Source organism: Capra hircus, chromosome 15 (assembly GCF_001704415.2).
Source record: "Capra hircus breed San Clemente chromosome 15, ASM170441v1, whole genome shotgun sequence".
NCBI classification, from domain to species: Eukaryota; Metazoa; Chordata; class Mammalia; order Artiodactyla; family Bovidae; genus Capra; species Capra hircus.
In genome coordinates this window covers 47132939-47151104 of record NC_030822.1, presented here as the reverse complement: position 1 = coordinate 47151104, position 18166 = coordinate 47132939, and the positions used below count along the sequence as shown (strand labels likewise).

At 39.2% G+C, this 18166-nt stretch overlaps 1 protein-coding gene across 3 annotated transcripts in view; it reads right to left on the bottom strand.

Moving 5' to 3' along the window:
• Positions 1-15495, bottom strand: part of NUCB2 (nucleobindin 2) — a 40850-nt gene extending 25355 nt beyond the window's left edge. The window contains exons 1-3 of one of the 3 annotated variants that reach the window (XM_018059610.1): positions 15346-15495; positions 9815-9968; positions 6517-6648 (exon numbers count right to left, since the gene is read on the bottom strand). The gene's annotated coding sequence lies outside the window, so the exon portion shown is untranslated. The remainder of the gene's footprint in view (positions 1-6516; positions 6649-9814; positions 9969-15345) is intronic. The other 2 variants (XM_005689581.3, XM_018059611.1) reach the window with 2 other exon arrangements.

Here is an 18166-nt window from a genome sequence, read left to right as displayed (position 1 = left end):
CTTCATTGAGATGCACAGGCTTCTCATTGCGGTGGCTTCCCTTGCTGCAGGGCACAGGTTCTAGGCTCCAGGGCTCAGTAGTTGCGGCTCTCAGGCCCTAGAGCATGGGCTTAGTAGTTGCGGCACACAGGTTTAGCTGCTCCACAGCACGTGGAATCTTCCCAGACCAGGAATCGAGCTCGTATCTCCTGTACTGGCAGGCAGATTCTTAGCTACTGCACCACCAGGGAAGTCCTACTTCTACTTTTTTTGGCTAGTATGAATGATACTACTATGAATATTTATGTTCCAGTTACTGTGTTTGGCACAACAACTTGAATTCTTTCTGTTGTGTATCTAGGAGGAGAATTGCTAGATCAATTCTGTAACTCCATTTATAATTTCTTGAGGAACTGCCAAACTGTTTTCCATGGCAGCTATATCTTTTCCCACTACCACGAGTACTATACAAGGCCTCCAATTTCTACATCCTCGTGAACACATGCTATTTATTGTCTCTCTTTTATTACAGCCAACCTACCGGGTGTGAAGCAGTATCTTATTGTGAGTTTGATTTGCATTTTATTGGCTACTGATGTTGACCATCTTTTCAAGTATTTATTAGCTATACCTTTTACCTTTTAAAAAATTAATTTAAGAAGTTTGAGTTAGTTTTTTTAAAATTCTGAATTGAAATTTTTGTTTACCTTTGCAAGTCCCCTATGCCACTGTAAACAGGCTGACCAATCTAATGACTACTAGACAACACTAGAGTTTTAAGTGTAATCATGACTGAAAGCCCAAGTTAACTGCTCAAGTCAATTTTGATGTCTTCTACATATACTTCTGGGGCTTAATTGAGTCTCAATGGCCCCTAACATGGTACACATATAGTTAGAAAATGAACAATTGCTAAAGTGATTTGGGCATGCGTGCTAAGTTGCTTCAGTCATGTCCGACTCTTTGTGACCCTATGGATTGTAGACCACTAGGCTCCTCTGTCCATGGGATTCTCCAGGCAAGAATACTGGAGTAGGTCGCAATGTCCTCCTCCAGGGACTCTTCCCAACCCAGGGATAGAACCTGCATCTCCTGCAGCTCCCGCACTGCAGCCAGATCCTTTACTGCTAAGCCATCATGGAAGCTCAAAATGATTTGAATAGTCTCTACAATGTGCATGTGGAAAGTCAGCTCAGTGATATACCTCCATAACTTCATTTTGCAAACCCCACCAGGAACTGTGACTACTATCACTTGATACAGTCAATCCAGAGTTTAAAAGACCCTTTCACACAGACTCTTTCCTCCACCCTGGGTTCATCTCCAATGTTCCTCAGGCTCTCCTTTTCCCACCATACAACACATACATTAATAAACAGTTCTGCTTAGCAACTGGAAGCTATGTTGCATGCTGTTAAATATGCCCTTTTTTATAGTGTTCACCTTTACTTCAATACACAATAGAAGCCTGAGAGTAATAAAAATAAACCTTAGTTAAATACAGTCTTGGAAGTGGAATCGCTTCACCAATTTGTCATTTCTACTCTCTCATTCTTTTTTCAAGTCTATCATAAAATGAAGAGAGTCATGGAGGAACGTGTTTGTGTATATGAAAATGTCTGTGTGCATGCGTCCTGATAGCGTCTCAAAGTGACAGTCTCTGAGCATCTGCTCTAAAATAGTGGATGAGTTTATGGTGCATAAACATTTAACTGAGTCCTATGCTTATTATAAATAACAACAGAAACCATCTATTGAGTGTCTACTACGTACTTCCCTGGTGACTCAGCTGGTAAAGAGTCTTCCTGCAAAGTGGGAGACCTGGGTTGATCCCTGGGTTGGGAAGCTCCCCTGGAAAAAGGAACGGCTACCCACTCCAGTATTCTGGCCTGGAGAATTCCATGGACTTTATAGTCCATGGGGTCACAAACAGTCAGACACGACTGAGCAACTTTCACACACACACACACACACACACACACACACACACACTACACATACTATGTACCAATCAGTATGCTAAATTTTTTTATTACATTAATTTAATTCTTACAATGGCCCTGTGAAATAAATACTATTATTCTCATTTTAAAGTACAGGAATCTGAAACATATCAGTTACAAAATTTGAACTGGGTCACATGGCAGTAAGTGGTAGATCCAGAGTTTGGACCTAGGCGTAACTGACTCCAAAGCCTATGTCTGCTTTTAAGCAGTGATTCTCAGTGTGGTGGTCCCTGAGCCAGCAGCACCAGCACCACTTGGGAATTTGTTAGAAATGCAAATTATCAGGGCTTACTCCAGATCATCTAAATCAAAGAATCTTTGAGGGAGGTGGGGGGTGAGGGGTACAAAGTCTATTTTAACAAGCTGAAGCAGCTAACATTTGAAAACATACTGTTTCCCTTAGCTCTGTTATTCACAAACCTCCTCTGCAATGAGAGACAAAGAGAATGCTTATCTGAAAAGTAAATTTGATCCTCAAGGAAAAGAAAAATGGATGATACTACCACGTGTAAAATAGACAGCTAGTGGGAAGATGCTCTCTAATACAGGGAGGTCAGCTTGGTGCTCTGTGATGATCTAGAGGGATGAGACGGGGGAGGTGGGAGGCTCAAGGGAAAGGGAATGCGTGCATGCTAAATCACTTCAGTCGTGTCTCTTTGCAACCCCATGGATGGTAGCCCACCAGGCTCTTCTGTCTATGGAATTTTCCAGGCAAGAATACTGGAGTGGTTGCCATTTCCTTCTCCAGGGGATCTTCATGACCCAGGGATCAAACCCCACATCTCTTAAGTCTCCTGCATTGGCAGGCAGGTTCTTTACCACCAGCAGGAAGTAGAAGGCTCAAAAAGGAGGGGATATATGTATACGTATAACTGATCCACTTTGTAGTACAGCAGAAACTAACACAATATTGTAAAGCAATTATACTCTAAATTTTTTAAAAGGTGTTATACCTAAGAAGAGTAAGGCAAGTTAAATTTAGGTGTATACACTATCCACTTGCTATGTGATCATAGGTCAGCCAATTAACTTTCCCCACTTGTTTCCTCATTTTTTTTAATAATGAATTTTTTAAAGGAGAATTCAATTAGACCTCAGTATTATTTACACTCTTAGATTCTATTATTAGTAAATTCCATTGAATAAAATGTAGATCTTTTCTGCTACATTATCAGAAATACTAATAAAATTGTTTGTATTCACACCAATTGTAAGAAATGATTAAGCTATATGATTTGTAAATGCCTTTAAACCAAACACTGCTTATTCAGCCAGCTGAAAACGACCTTGGTAGATCAAATAGAAGATTTAGGTGATGGGATACAAAGAACACAAAAATCAACTACCAATAAAATTTCCTCTCTAGATATAGTAAAAATGAAGTAAAGCCAGGAACACCTCACACTTTGGATAGAGTGTGAGACATTGTACACTTTTTAAAGAGTGAATTTTAAGATATGTGAATCATACTTCAACTTTTTTTAAAGTAATGAAAAATAGAGCAAAACACCTGAGCTTGTAAAAGAGATGTGAACATTAAAAAAGGAACAATTACAATTTGCAAGTATAATTTACTATAAAAGTATGTACGTTTTAAAATTAGCTAAGCTCTATAACTTTTCATAATTATCCAGTTTTTACATTCTTAATCACTTTTGTCTAGATAAAATGACTATTATGCTACTAGAAAAGTGAAAATCTTGCACTATAATTTTGGATTTATCTGTTTTTCCTTATAATTCTGTCCATTTTCCTTTGAATATTTTGAGGCTGTGTTTTTAAATGTACACAAACAAGATTGGACGTGAGTCTGAGTGAACTCTGGGAGTTGGTGATGGACAGGGAGGCCTGGCGTGCTGCGATTCATGGGGTCGCAGAGTCGGACACGACTGAGTGACTGAACTGAACTGAAACAAGATTTTCTAGGTTTCTGGTAGATTTAATCTTTTTCACACTTGAGTGACCTTTATATCCTAATTTGCCTTAAGGTCTATTTTAATAGTTTTTAAACCAGTTTTCTTTTGATTAGTGTATAGATACACATACATACCCACACACAAACATTCTCACATGCTTTCTTAAAATTCAGCATAACAATCTTTCCAACTAGAATATTTTCTCTGTTTATATTTAATCAAAGTACTGACAATGTACGTAATTCCTCAGTTTAACATCTCAGAAATCAGTGCTTTTCAGTTAATAGAACATTAAAAAGTGGTTGACTAAGTGGCAGTAGCAACATAATCTTTACTGCCAACACAGACATGAACTTTATTATAGCTATTCCTACCGCCATTACTTTAGACTGAGTTTTTGCATTTTTGGTCTCTCACAAATTGAATTTAATTGCCATTTAATATATCTTCAAAAGGACTAAATTATGATTTGGCATTAAAATGAAAGGCTATTTGGGGGAGTTCCCTGGTGGCCTGGTTTGACCAGTCAATCCTAAAAGAAATCAGTCCTGAATATCCTTTGGAAGGACTGATGCTAAAGCTGACGATCCAATTCTTTGGTCACTTGATGCAAAGAGTCAACTCATGGGAAAAGACCCTGACGGTGCGAAAGATTGAAGGCAGGAGAAGAAGGGGACGACAGAGGATGAGATGGTTGGATGGCATCACCAATTCAATGGACATGAGTTTGAGCAAAATCTGGGAGATAGTGAAGGACAGGGAAGCCTGGCGTGCTGCAGACCATGCCTTCACAAAGAGGACACGACTAAGCAACTGAACAACAACGACAACTGGTGGCCTAGTGGTTAGGATTTGGGGCTTTCACTGCCCAGCGTCAATCCCTGCTCAGGAAACAAGATGCCACAAGCCTTCTGGCCAAAAAAAAAAAGAAAGAAAGAAAAAGCTATTTTGTAAACATAGAAAGGAAGTAGTTGATACTAGTAAAGCAAATATTTGATGTTAAAGGAATAACTGCAACTTTACACTTTCTTGTAAAGGAACATCTAAGTGTTTCACCTGACTACAGACAGGAAGATACCCACAAATAGACAAAACTACCTTACATTTTGAGATATAACAAGATTATTTATAAACAGCCAAACAACGCAAATGAAGGCAGCAGAAACTATGTCTCCAATAAAAAAAATTATATAGAATATTAACACTGATTTGCTGGATTCATGAATCGCTAAGGCAAATGTCAACTTGTCAGAGACTTCCAACCAACACTGAACAGAAGCCACATAACTTCCAAGTAATTTTGAGGAAAAAACAACAAAGATGAATTTAGTCAACAGGAAATGCTGAAAAAATCCTGATGCTCTTTTACAGGCCTCAAAATGATACAGTAATGCTAAAGGTGCTAAAGAGACTGATACTCCAAGAATGAGCTGCACAGAAAATAGCATATTACTCTAACACTGGCATAGGCATCTACGGCCAAAAGTTCTTGCCATATTAAATTTTAAACTACAAAAGAATTTCCAAAAAATGTTACATGTGAAAGAGGGATTATGGCTAGGAAAGGAAGGTTAACTAAAGCTGGCTTGAATGTCCAAGAGCCTTTAGTAGCCTTTCAAGTGTATGAATTTAGTTCTGGATGCATTCTGAGGCTGCATACCTGAATATTTGAAGAATAGGTTGCCTGAAAGGTATCCCAACTGGATGTTATTTCTGATGCCATGTCTAGACAAACTGTAACCGATCAGTGGTAAACAAACCACTGATGAAGGGACTGGGGAAAGAAGATGAATCTGACAACTTCCCATCATCATCTTTTGAAAAGAGCCAGCATCAAAGCTTGTAAGATGATGATCATCTTCAGGAATGCACTGGCATCAAAGCTTGTAAAATGAAGGTCAGAGGCTTGGAAGAAAATTCCAGGCAAATGGTTTTAAAGAAACTCCTAGAATTAAATCACCATCACTCTCCACAGTAGAGAGGAAAATGTCATGTGGGAAAATACAAACATTCACAATTCTGAATCAAGGAATCATTTCAGAAGACTTAGGTTATGAATGCGAAAGAGTCTTAGAAATACCTTAACTGATTTATTTAGCTTCTTTAAATTTCTTAATGTATCTGCAAATGAGATGTAAGAAAAATCTGTATGTTTAAATATATCTTAAAAAGCACTTTCGGTAAACACAGAATGAAATTCTAAGTGATAAAGAACTCGGTTTTATGGTCAATATGTATTTTCTATGGTATAAAATGGTGTGTCTTAATATCAGTGTGTTAGGGGAAGCGCACTGACTGAAACTGCCCACCCTGGCCAGGCACCATAGTAACCATTTGCATGAGCTGTTTTAGGACAGGAGGTCCTAGTAACAAGCACAAAACTAATAAGCCACCACCAATCAGAAGAGTTCAGGAAAGGTCAAAATGAGATACCACGTGTCCGACCACCTCCCAGAATCCTTCTTGCTGGCATCCATCTTGGCTAAGCAATGCGCGTGTCACCAAGGACTCTGAGTCAGAATGACCGGCCAAAGACAACCCGGAAACTAACCCCATCACCATAAAACCCAAGACTCAGAGCCATGTGGCAGAGCAGTTCTCCTGGGTTCCCTTACCCTACTGCTCTCCCCTTGGGCTCCCTTTCCAATAAAATCTCTTGCTTTGTCAGCTCAAGTGTCTCCTCAGGCAGTTCATTTCCGAGTGCTAGATAAGAGCCCACTGTCTGGTCCTGCAAGAGGTTCTCCTTCCTGCAACAAATGGAGTCTTAGAGTCAATGAAACACCACCTTTTGGGGGGCTTTCTATGTACCCTGCCTCTTTACTATTTATTTCCTTTCCTTTCTTGCCTGTATTTAAATTTTGTTTTTGATTGATAAAGAATTTTTTAAATATACTTTTCCCTTCTATTAATTTTGAATCTTTTAGTGTTTATTTCATAAATAATTAGGACAATTAACTTACTGGAGCCTAAAGCTAATTGAAACATTTACTCCTTAATAAGGCCTCAATAAAAGTTAATTGTTGTCATAATAAAAGAAATGAACATTTTTCTAGCTCATTAGGTACAAAAGTAATGTTATAAAAATCTCTTTAAATGCCAAGATAATGTCAAATGTGTCAGAGACAAGTTTCCAGATTTTCGTGAATCCAGTAATATATAAATGTCCATACAAAAGGAGAGATGAGTGATAAAGAGAGGCAATGGAGAAAAAGGGTAACTAATTTATTGATACTTTTCTTCCACTATCAGATCAGTAAGAATGGCCTTCTCCTTTCTTTTATCAACCTCTTTGTCCATAAGAACTGAGACCTAAAGAGAAAATACTGGGCTAAATGAGGTTGACACAGTAGACTGATCCAAACCAGGATAGGCTGAAATTAACACTCTAAAGTAGGATAATGTAAAATTCTAAATCAGGAAGTGATCTCAAGACAGCATGGAAAGCACGGATCCCAAAGGCATTAGAGCCTTAAGCAAAAGCACAAAATAAACAAAGTTCTTAAGCCTCTCCTAACATTCAGTAGATACAAAATAATTCCCCTCAATTTTCAAGTCCTAAAAATAAGCTTCTCTATCCTTCCCTGTCTCCACCAAAAAAATATTCCCATTCATACACAGAGGCACATTTCTCAGCTACTGATTCTTACCAGTAATTATCTGGATTAAGTCTACCTGGGGTGGGTGTGGGTGTGAGTGGGTAGGGGTGTGTATGTGTCTGTGTGTGTGTGTTTCCTGTTTTGCTTATAGGGACAAATATCCTGGTAGTGGTTAACAAGAATGGTCGTGGGTAAGAAGGGTGAAGAATACAGAAAACTGAAACTAGTTTGTCTTGCTTTCCTTTCAACAGTCTCTCTTCCTTCCTCATTTATCGGTTTCTCCCTCCAACCTGCTTCTTTTACTCCTATTGCTTTTAAATTTAAGACTGAAGTACGTTTTCTTTACTCTGTTATCTGTTATTTATTAATTTAACAAACACTTACTAAGTAGCTACTATATTCCAGATATTATGCTGGATACAAAGGTAAGTGAGATAGACACGGTCTCTACCCTCATAGGGTTTTCAATCCAATGTGGAAGGCAGCCTATTAAGTAAACAATTGCAATTTGAAAAAAAGCTGCTTATAAAACAACACATAGCATTATGCTTTCTATTAACTGAAAAAAATTTAAGGCATTAAAATTGTATTCAGCAAATAAGATATTTTCAGTGAGTTGACTTACAATGCTAAATGCTCCTTATAATCTTTCTAATATCCCTAAATGATAGACTGAATCTTTAAGTTCTTCCCTTACCAATTTCCAGTCCCTAAATTTCAGTTTCCTTTTCTCAAAATTTTATTTCAATTCACTTTCTTTACAGATAAAATGGCAATTGAATCATTTAATGTGACAAGTATAGGGTATATTTGGGCTTCCCTGGTGGCTCAGACGGTAAAGTGTCTGATTGCAATGCAGGAGACCTGGGTTCAATCCCTGGGTCGGGAATATCCTCTGGGAGGAAGAAATGGCAACCCACTCCAGTACTCTTGCCTGAAGAATTCTATGGACAGAAGAGCCTGGTGGGCGACAGTCCATGGGGTCGCAAAGAGTCAGACACAACTGAGAGATTTCGCTTCACTTCACTTCTATCCATAAACTTCTAGAAGGAAATAAAATATTGGTATACCTAAGTAAATTAGGCAAGGGAGAGTAGTTAAGTAAAAGGAAATTTCAAGACAGTTAACAGTTGAGTGGTTAAAAACACACACACACACACAAAACCACAACATCTTTTAACCAACAAAGGCAACAATGTTCCTTGCATGACAACATTGAACTTAAAAGTATCTTAAGGTGGATAACAATTTTCAACATAAATTTACTTACTGATGACTTATTATGTGATACTCTTTGGATAACTTATCTGTCTTTTTAGTACTTTGCATAAAGCAAGTGGCTCAATAAATGTTAGCTATATAACAAACATCTACTATCGAATATTTATGGGTAATTTTTTTAAATAACCAGAACAAATACCCAATTAAGACAGAAAGCCTTCTACAATGAATCCTGGGATAAACATAAAAAAAAGGAAAACAATTTGTTAGATGAAAGTTATTTCCTTCTGGAGATAATGGCCAGACTTAAAACTCTGACATGACAAATTACTGAAGCTTCTTTGAGTGCTTATCACAGCACACAGATCTCAGGGATGAAAGAGAAAAAGATTCATATTGTGCAAACACTTCTACTTGCCAGTCAATATCCAAATCTTCCCTTCCTCTGCAATAACAAAAGCCCAATTTTATTCAAGGCAACCATGCATTCAGCTACATCTCCCTGCTTCCCTGGCTTGGGATAATCTTTTGGTTATTATTATAACCAAAGGATAACTCCTTTCATTCAGAATAATCTCCTTTAAGGGAGAGGTTGCATCTTTCTTTGTCTTTGTCTTGCTACCCAGAACTTTGCTTTGATGGATACAGCTCTGGCAGCTATTTTGGACTGAGGACCAGGGCCACATTTTAGGGATAACAGATCAAAGACCTGGAAAAAGTTTCAGTCCCTGGCAACTTTATGAAGCTACTAGCCTAGATTGCCTACTTTAAGAATTACTTCACATAGGGAAATAAACATTTTATGTTTAAGCCACCACTAAGTCTGTTTTCATTTTTGCTTTCTTAACTGATCGTGCAAGTGTGCTAAGTTGCTTCAGTCATGTCTGACTCTTTGCAACCCTATGGACTGTAGCCTGCCAGGCTCCTCTGTCCATGGGATTTTTCCAGGCGAGAATACTGGAGTGGGTTGCCATGCCCTCCTCCAGGGGATCTTCCCGACCTAGAGATCAAACCCATGTCTCTTACATCTCCTGCATTGGCAGGAGGGTTCTTTACCACTGAGCCACCTGGGAAGCCCTCTTAACTGATCACTTACCTTCAAACAGGTAAAGAATTTCTATCTCCCTTTTACAGATGAGGTAACTGAGATCCAGAGAGGTAAGATGACTTGCACAATATCAAATTAGTGAAGAGGTGGGTCTGGCTCCTGTCTCAATGCTTTTTCACTAAAAACTGACTCTTTGCAGGTTCTAAATATAAAAAAAATAAATAAAAATAAACATAAACATAAATTTAGGCTTATTAGAGTGGTAGTGGCACATTATAGTGTATATATTTGTCAAATTCTGTGAAAATAAAAGGTGCCAATATTTCTATACTGGGGAAGGAGTCTATATCATATCCCTGTGGGGAAGGAAAAGAAATTTATTATCCAAATAGAATCAAAGACCCAAATAAGCAAAGATATTTATTTATATGCCAAGGTTTTATCATATTTCTCTTCTTTTAAATAGTTAAGAAAAGTTCAAACTAAAAGCTTATTTTTTCCTCTTCAATGAGACTTCAATATACAATCTAAGTTTCCCCATTTAATCCTTAACTGGATTTTTTTCTTAAAATCTTTACCTAGAATCCTTTTTTACTCTTATTACCACTTTTAAAAATTAAGCTTGGCCTATGCCTTAAGCACAGAGATCAGTAATAAAGCACAATATCTCAAATTCTTTTTTGAAACCCACCACCCAACTGTAAAATATAAGGCAGTTATATTGCAAACTCACCAATGAATATAATCAATTATTTCTAAGCAGTATACAGAGAAAATAAGGAAATAAAATATCTTCAGATTTTAAGAACACATATTTATTTCTTTTCATGGTACTATAGTTAACATAAAATTATCTGAGCAGGAGAGTGATCATATGCAACTTATGTTGGAAAGGCACATGACTTTTATTAGCATGGTAAAAATAAACCGCAGATTGAATCCTAACCACTCCCATTTACTGCCAAGCTACTTGACTCTCTGAGTCTCGATTTTCCTATCCAAAAATCAGACTAATACTTCTTCATAAGCTTTTGACTGGATGAAAATAAGAATGGATACAGTGGAACTAGCACAGTACATGGCAACAGTAAATGCTTCATAAACAGTAATGCCCTTCCTGTCTTGAAAATTTAATATCTATATATTTAAATAATAAAAATCGGTGTTGTAAACACCCAAAGTCATTGAACTTGAACAGCAATAAGCTAGTTTGACATACAACCTTAAAATGTCATTTTTTTTTTGAAAGGCCACCTTAGCGCTCTCCTTAGAGCATTGCCACAGCCAAAGTCTTGATGCAGGTCAATGAAAAAAATACAACCCACAAAAGAAGAATATAATCTCTTCCTCTCTGACATTAAAATAAAGCTTCTGGAAGAGACCCAGGTTTCTTCCTTCAAGTCAGGAAACTTGGGTTGCTTCAACCTACTGTCAGTGTCAGAATTCTGACAGAGAAAAGGAGTGGGGTGGAGAAAAATAGATGGCTTCTAAATTTCTCCATGGCAGCAGTGAAAAGGGCAAAAGGCAACCTACTGCTCAACTCCATTTTTCCATTTGAAAGTGACAGTCAATAGGAAAGTGAGATTCAGAATAAAATATCAGATGTATGACCAGCTGAGCTGTATTCTAACCCTTCCCTGTATCAAGATATCAGTATAGATCTTAATGACTTTGATGCTCATATCTGTAGAAAAGGACACCAATCAAGAAAACCAGTATTTGCCTTTTTTCTCAATCTTAACAGATGGCTATTTAGTATTATTTTTTTTTAATCAACTCTTTTTAAAAACTGAAGTATAACTAACTAATTTACAATGTTGTGTTACTTTCAGGTACACAACAAAGTGATTCAGGTATACATATATATATATTCTTTTCAGATTATTTTATATTATAGGTTATTAAATATAGTTCCCTGTGATATACAGCAGGTCCTTGCTGCTTATCTGTTTTATTATTATTAATGTGTGTATATTAATCTTAAACTCCTAATTTATCTCTCCCCAACCCCTACAGCATGCTTGATAATGAGTTTCTGAAAAGCAAATACCATTGCTCATATGTATATTCAATAAACATAAAAGCAACAGCAAAATTTTTAAGTTTATTAAAATTATAGTGTCTTCATTATTTATACATACTGTACTTCAGAGCCTCTTGAAAGTGAAAGAGGAGACTGAAAAAGCTGGCTTAAAGTTCAACATTCAGAAAACAAAGATCATGGCATCCAGTCCCATCACTTCATGGCAAATAGATGGAGAAAGAGTGGAAACAGTAGCTGACTTTATTTTGGGGGGCTCCAAAATCACTGCAGATGGGGACTGCAGCCATGAAATTAAGATGCTTACTCCTTGGAAGAAAAGTTATGACCAACCTAGACAGCATATTAAAAAGCACAGACATTACTTTGCCAACAAAAGTCCATCTCATCAAGGGTATGGTTTTTCCAGTGGTCATGTATGGATGTGAGAACTGGACTGTAAAGAAAGCTGAGTACCGAAGAATTGATGCTTTTCAACTGTGGTGTTGGAGGAGACTCTTGAGAGTTCCTTGGACTGCAAGGAGATCCAACCAGTCCATCCTAAAGGAGATCAGTTCTGAGTGTTCATTGGAAGGACTGATGCTGAAGCTGAAACTCCAATACTTTGGCCACCTGATGCGAAGAGCTGACTCATTTGAAAAGACCCTGATGGTGGGAAGGACTGAAGGTGGGAGGAGAAGGGGACAACAGAGGATGAGATGGTTGGATGGCATCACCGACTCATGGACATGAGTTTGAGTAAACTCCAGGAGTTGGTGATGGACAGGAAGGCCTGGTGTGCTACAGTCTACGGGGTGGCAGAGTCAGACACGACTGAGCGACTGAACTGAACTGAACTGTACTTCAGTATGTCAAAAAGTTCTGCCAAAAAATAAAAGAAATGCAGCTGCTATTTAATTTTTCATTAGGTTGCTTTAGATTTTTAAAATCAGAGCATGCTGGAACCAGAAATGATCTTAGAAGTGGTTTGGTTCAGATCCTACTTTTATAAAAGGTTTAAGGCACAGGTAAGTTAACTGACTTGGCCAAGATCACGTGGCAGAGCCAGGATTGGAATCTGGCCTTTAGAATTAATTCTAATGAAATATACTTTTTACCAGATTGTGGTGATTTTAGAAAACTTAGATTAGTCATTAAAGTTATCAAGGTCTTTCCTTGAATAAATTATTTTAAATTGTTAGAAGCCTGTTTTTTAAAGTCTATAAATTAACTGCATGTCTTAAGCATAACAGTTTCCCCATTTTAGACCTTCAATTATTTTTTAAAAAGTTAATCATCTATCATGTCAAATATAGTCAACTCAATTACTCACAATACTTAGAGGATTATTTACTTTAAGAATTATTTTTGATACATTTTTAAATCTTACACTTGATTCCTCCAGCTATCCAATACTTAAAAGGGTATTTCGCACACTTCAGTCACCCAAACAGTCCTTAGAAAGTGGAAAACGCTTAGAAAGTGTGTATTCTAAATAACACAAAAATTAGTTTGGTATGTCTGCTGCTGCTGCTGCTGCTGCTGCTGCTGCTAAGTCGCTTCAGTCATGTCCAACTCTGTGCGACCCCACAGACAGCAGCCCACCAGGCTCCCCCGTCCCTGGGATTCTCCAGGCAAGGACACTGCAGTGGGTTGCCATTTCCTTCTCCAATGCATGAAAGTGAAAAGTGAAAGTGAAGTCGCTCAGTCGTGTCCGACTCTTCGCGACTCCATGGACTGCAGCCCACCAGGCTCCTCCGTCCATGGGATTTTCCAGGCAAGAGTACTGAAGTGGGGTGCCACTGCCTTCTCCGTTGGTATGTCTAGGAGGTATATAATATGTCCCAAAATAAAAAGACACAGGTATTGAGCATGCTACTGATACTCTATATTAGTGCCCATAATCAATTACCACTATTTTGAAGTGTACCTTTATTGTCTTAATTGTGCAAGTCATTTTAACTGGTATTTACAGAGCACAAACCAACTTGGCAAAAAGCATACTGAAAAGGTATATACAAAATGTGTGGTATAAACAATAAATACCTCGGGAAATGTAAATACAACATGGACTCCACCCTTGCAAAACAGATAAAACTAGAATAGATGGAGAACAACATGGATAACTACAAGGAGACAAATGAATTTTTCACTCATCTTGGAAAGCTGGAGCAGATCATGGGGAGTTTCAAGACCAAGATGAGAAACAGAAGTTCCTGTGTTCACCTTAATAACATGAGGGATGTTATTTGATATTTCATTTCTAATTTAAATTTCCATGTTTTTTCTTAAACTTTGGACTCTACTGAGGAAGAATTGTTGCAATATCTGTTTGTTCAACATTTGTTGAACTTAGTTTTCAAATTTTATAAAACAAGAAATACAACTTGGCTTAAATCTGAACAAATCCAAGGCACTATCTATGAGGGACAAGATGTAAGAATCTGGAGACTGCCTCACACTATTCAACCAAATTTATGAGGGAGGATCTTAAGAAACAAGTAATTTAAGTAGGTTGTTAAAAAAAAATACTATAAGCTACCTGATCCAAATCTATTATACCATTAATCATGTTACTTTTCATGCATTCCTTAAAGCAACCATCTCATCAATTCAGTTCTTATAAGGAAAGTCCACAATTTCCTTCAAACAAAATTGACAATCAGATATAATTGCATTTAACCTCTCTTCTCCCTCCTCTTCCCTTTTCTAACCAAAGCAATACATAGTTTGGTGTTCATATTCACCCATGGATTTAATAGCTTTAATAAAAGGCTTAGATGGCAGCATTCTTATTCAATTGTGTAAATGGACACTATCCAGTTTAGGAGTTAGTAGACACTTTGAGACTTTCAAGAGGTTTATGTCTCCAAGAAACGAGAATGGTTCAATGGTTCAAGTTCATATTTCCTCTCTTGCTTAACTTTATAAAAATAATTGTCATGCAAAACCACTGCCCAGAACTATCCACAACAATAAACTAAACAAACGTTTAGTCACTCAGTTACCATTTAGCAGGTGCAACAAGAAAGTACCGTCTTTCTCAAACTCCATACCACCATCTCACATCTAAAGATTTGTCGCTTAGGGAAAACAATACCACCACTGGCACGAACTTTCTCCTTTCCTGATGTCAGCGGCTGCCAGCTTAACAACCGGCAGAAGAGCAGGATTCACCGGCCTAGCTCAGCTCGGCGTCGCGGGATGTGGTGAGCATCAGCTTGGAAGTGGTAGGTGTGCCCTGTTCACCAGTGAGCACCTCCTTCGCCCATCGCCCTGCCAAGGCCAGGCTGGAGCCCACCCCGGGACTCGGTCCTGCACTTACCGCCCCTCGCCTGCTCTTCGCCAAAAGCCTGCCCCTTGATAGACCCCAAAGAAAGCACCAGTGCCCTGCAGCGGGTGGAACGGAGAAAGGGACCCCGCGCCTCCAGCTAGAGCTGGAACCTACTCCCCACTGTGCCCGTCCATAGTGGAGCTCCCACCATCCTCACTGCTGGGGCAGGGCAGGAGAACTGAGCTTTATCTCAGGACCCGCTCCAGCCTCCCGATCTTCACCCACCTCGAGGCCGCCAGCTTTACGAAGCCGGGTCTCCAAGAGCGAGGCTCCGCCTGCTGAATGCTTGCAGGGAACAGGCTGGCCTCTAAAGCCCCCAGCCGCCGGCTCTGCTCTGTACTTCTACCCACGGCGCGCTCCCGCCTCCTTGCTGCCATGGCGACAGCCCGAGTCCCCGGCAGCCGCTGATTGGTCCCACCGGGAGAGTGGAAGGCGCCGATTGGCTAGGGCGGAGACCAGGCCGCGCCGGAGGGCTAGGAGGCGGGCGGTGTGGAGCTCTAAGGCGTAGGAGCCTCGGGGAGGGTGAGCCAAGAGGGACGTGGCGCTCTGCGGCGCGGACTAGGAAGCCGCGCCCCTTCCTTCTCGGGCTTTCATGGAGAATCCTGTGGAGCAGGATTTGGGTGGGTGAGGTGCTTACCCGGGACCAGGACCAAAAAACAGGTGTCTCCTCGCCCTCGGCCGCCGGTGCGCGCTGGCAGCTCCCAGACTGGTCAGGCGGTCAGGCGATTTTCGCCCGCAGGCCTTCTTTGGGTCTAATACCCCGGCCTCCTCCTTGGCGGGAATCTTACCCGTATTTGTAACCTCACCTACCCCGGTTTTGTTATGCCGTGGGCCACTGGGGCTTGATTGCTTTTTGTTTCACCTTCTCTCACACCCGCCTGCGGTATCTTTCTTTTCTCCACACCCTCCTTCTTATGGAACTGAGACATCTGCTCCACATCCATCATTTTAAAGATGGGGAAACTGATCCTCAAAGATACTCGTGGCTCGAGGATTAGAGAAACTTTTGGAGCCTCCAGGCTGGTTTCGATTGAGTCTGCTAAGTAATGGCATCTTTCTCTGAAGCTATTTTCTGGCTTGTGAAAATGGTGTTCATCTCAGAGTTGTTAGTGAAGATTAGATAAGATTCCAGAAAACCAGTATAGAACCTGCTGCATATGTTAGTAATGTTAGCTGCTTTTTATCAGGAAATAATACAGGATAGTAGCTAAATCACCTATTTGGAGCCCAACTGCCCACAAGAAACCAATTCCTTGACTCGCTTAAGCGCTCTGTGCCTCACTTTCCTTGTCTGTAAAATGAGAATAATAATAGTATCCTCCTCTTTACAGCATAAGTAAATAGAAAAGTGACAGGCACATAGTAAGTGCTCAATAAATGTTAGTACTTCTCACTCTAGTGGCTGAGCCAGGACTAATTCAGCTCTCTAGATTCCAAGACCAACGATCTCTACTCTTACACAACTCTCATCTGTACACGAAGAACAGTGCCTAAAAATTCAGCTTTTTTTAAGGTTCAGGAGGAAGTGCTTGTCCCTTTTCTTAAAATCTCAAACTATCTCCCTTACTGTCAGGAAAGTCCTAGTATGTTGTGACTGCCTCCACTGAAGGTTTAATAGCAGAGGCAAATGTAAGGAAAATAATCATAGTTCTGATGGAGAGATTGAAGAATGAAAGCACTAGAGTAAGAAAGGATGTTCAAGAAGTTATGGTGTAGGAACACTAAATCTCTATCTGAAAAATATAAATACTAATATGAGGGTATTGGTAATATTAATATAACATTAGTAACCAATGTTAGTGTTAGATTAGGAGAAAAGCCACCTCCCATCTCTGTGGAAAATACTAAATTGTAAATACATCAAAAGCAGGAAGTATCTTCCACATTTTTATTACCCGTTATCTACCACAGGGCCAAACACACTGTGCTTGATCTAAGCCCTAACATTTGAGATAAACCCTTTAAGGGGAAGCCCTGAAAGAGCTGGTAATTTTCTACACTATTATCAAGATAAATATTTATTATTATTATCTAGTAACCCAATGGAAAATAAGAAATTGGATTAGTCCAACAACACAATGGAAAGAGAAAGAACCATATCTGGGTAACTGAGATGTGGGCAATATTCTCAGCAATATTCTGGGGTGAAGGAAGAAGAAAATAGGAAGGCAGGGCAGACAGATGAAACAGCAAGATTCAGGATTAGGAGAGACCACTAAGGAAGATATTTCAGTATGTCATGTGCCTGTAAAGCAGGCAACAGCATCTACACCAGTAAAGATGCTTTTGTGGTGGAGAAAAATAAGAACGTTAATCATGAACCCTGAAACTATGGGCTGAGGGACTTATAAGGAAATGTTACTTTATTTAATAGGTAAAACTCCAAACTTGGGGCTTTGGCACTAATGGAAAATCTGTTGGGGAGGAGGATGGAAGAACACACTACTGCACTGTTCAAGGAAGAAAACAAGGCTTTGGAGTCAAAACTAGGTCCCAACCCTGCCTAAATTAAAAACCGGATTCTATCTTTATTAGTTGGGTGTCCTCTGCCAAGTAATTTAACCTCTGTCAATAGCATAGCTTCCTTATTTATAACATGGAGGCAATAATAGTTCCCACTTCATAAATGTGTGAGGATTAAATGAGCTCATATTTGTAAAGCAAAGGGGTGCTTGGCACATAGTAAGTCCATAGCCCATATATTAATGTTGGATAAAATACTGATATCAGTTTCTCTATCTGCAACCTGGGATCATAATAGTGAACTTACTATAAGGGTTCAAATGATGTATGTAAACTGTTAGAGAAGAGCAGATCTTCTCTGCCCCTCCACCTCTACAAGCCTCCAACCTGTTACCTCTGAACTCCTTTCTGATTCACACTGCCACTGCCATCAAAGGGCTATTGCTCAACCTGGTCTAAGCAAGGATAAAATATCATTGCATGACTTTTCTTGACTCAGGTGAAAAGCCCAAAATGAGTTTACTGGAAGCCAGGAGAAAATGAAAGGGAAACAACTCCAGAGAACCAGCCGATGTGAAGCCTA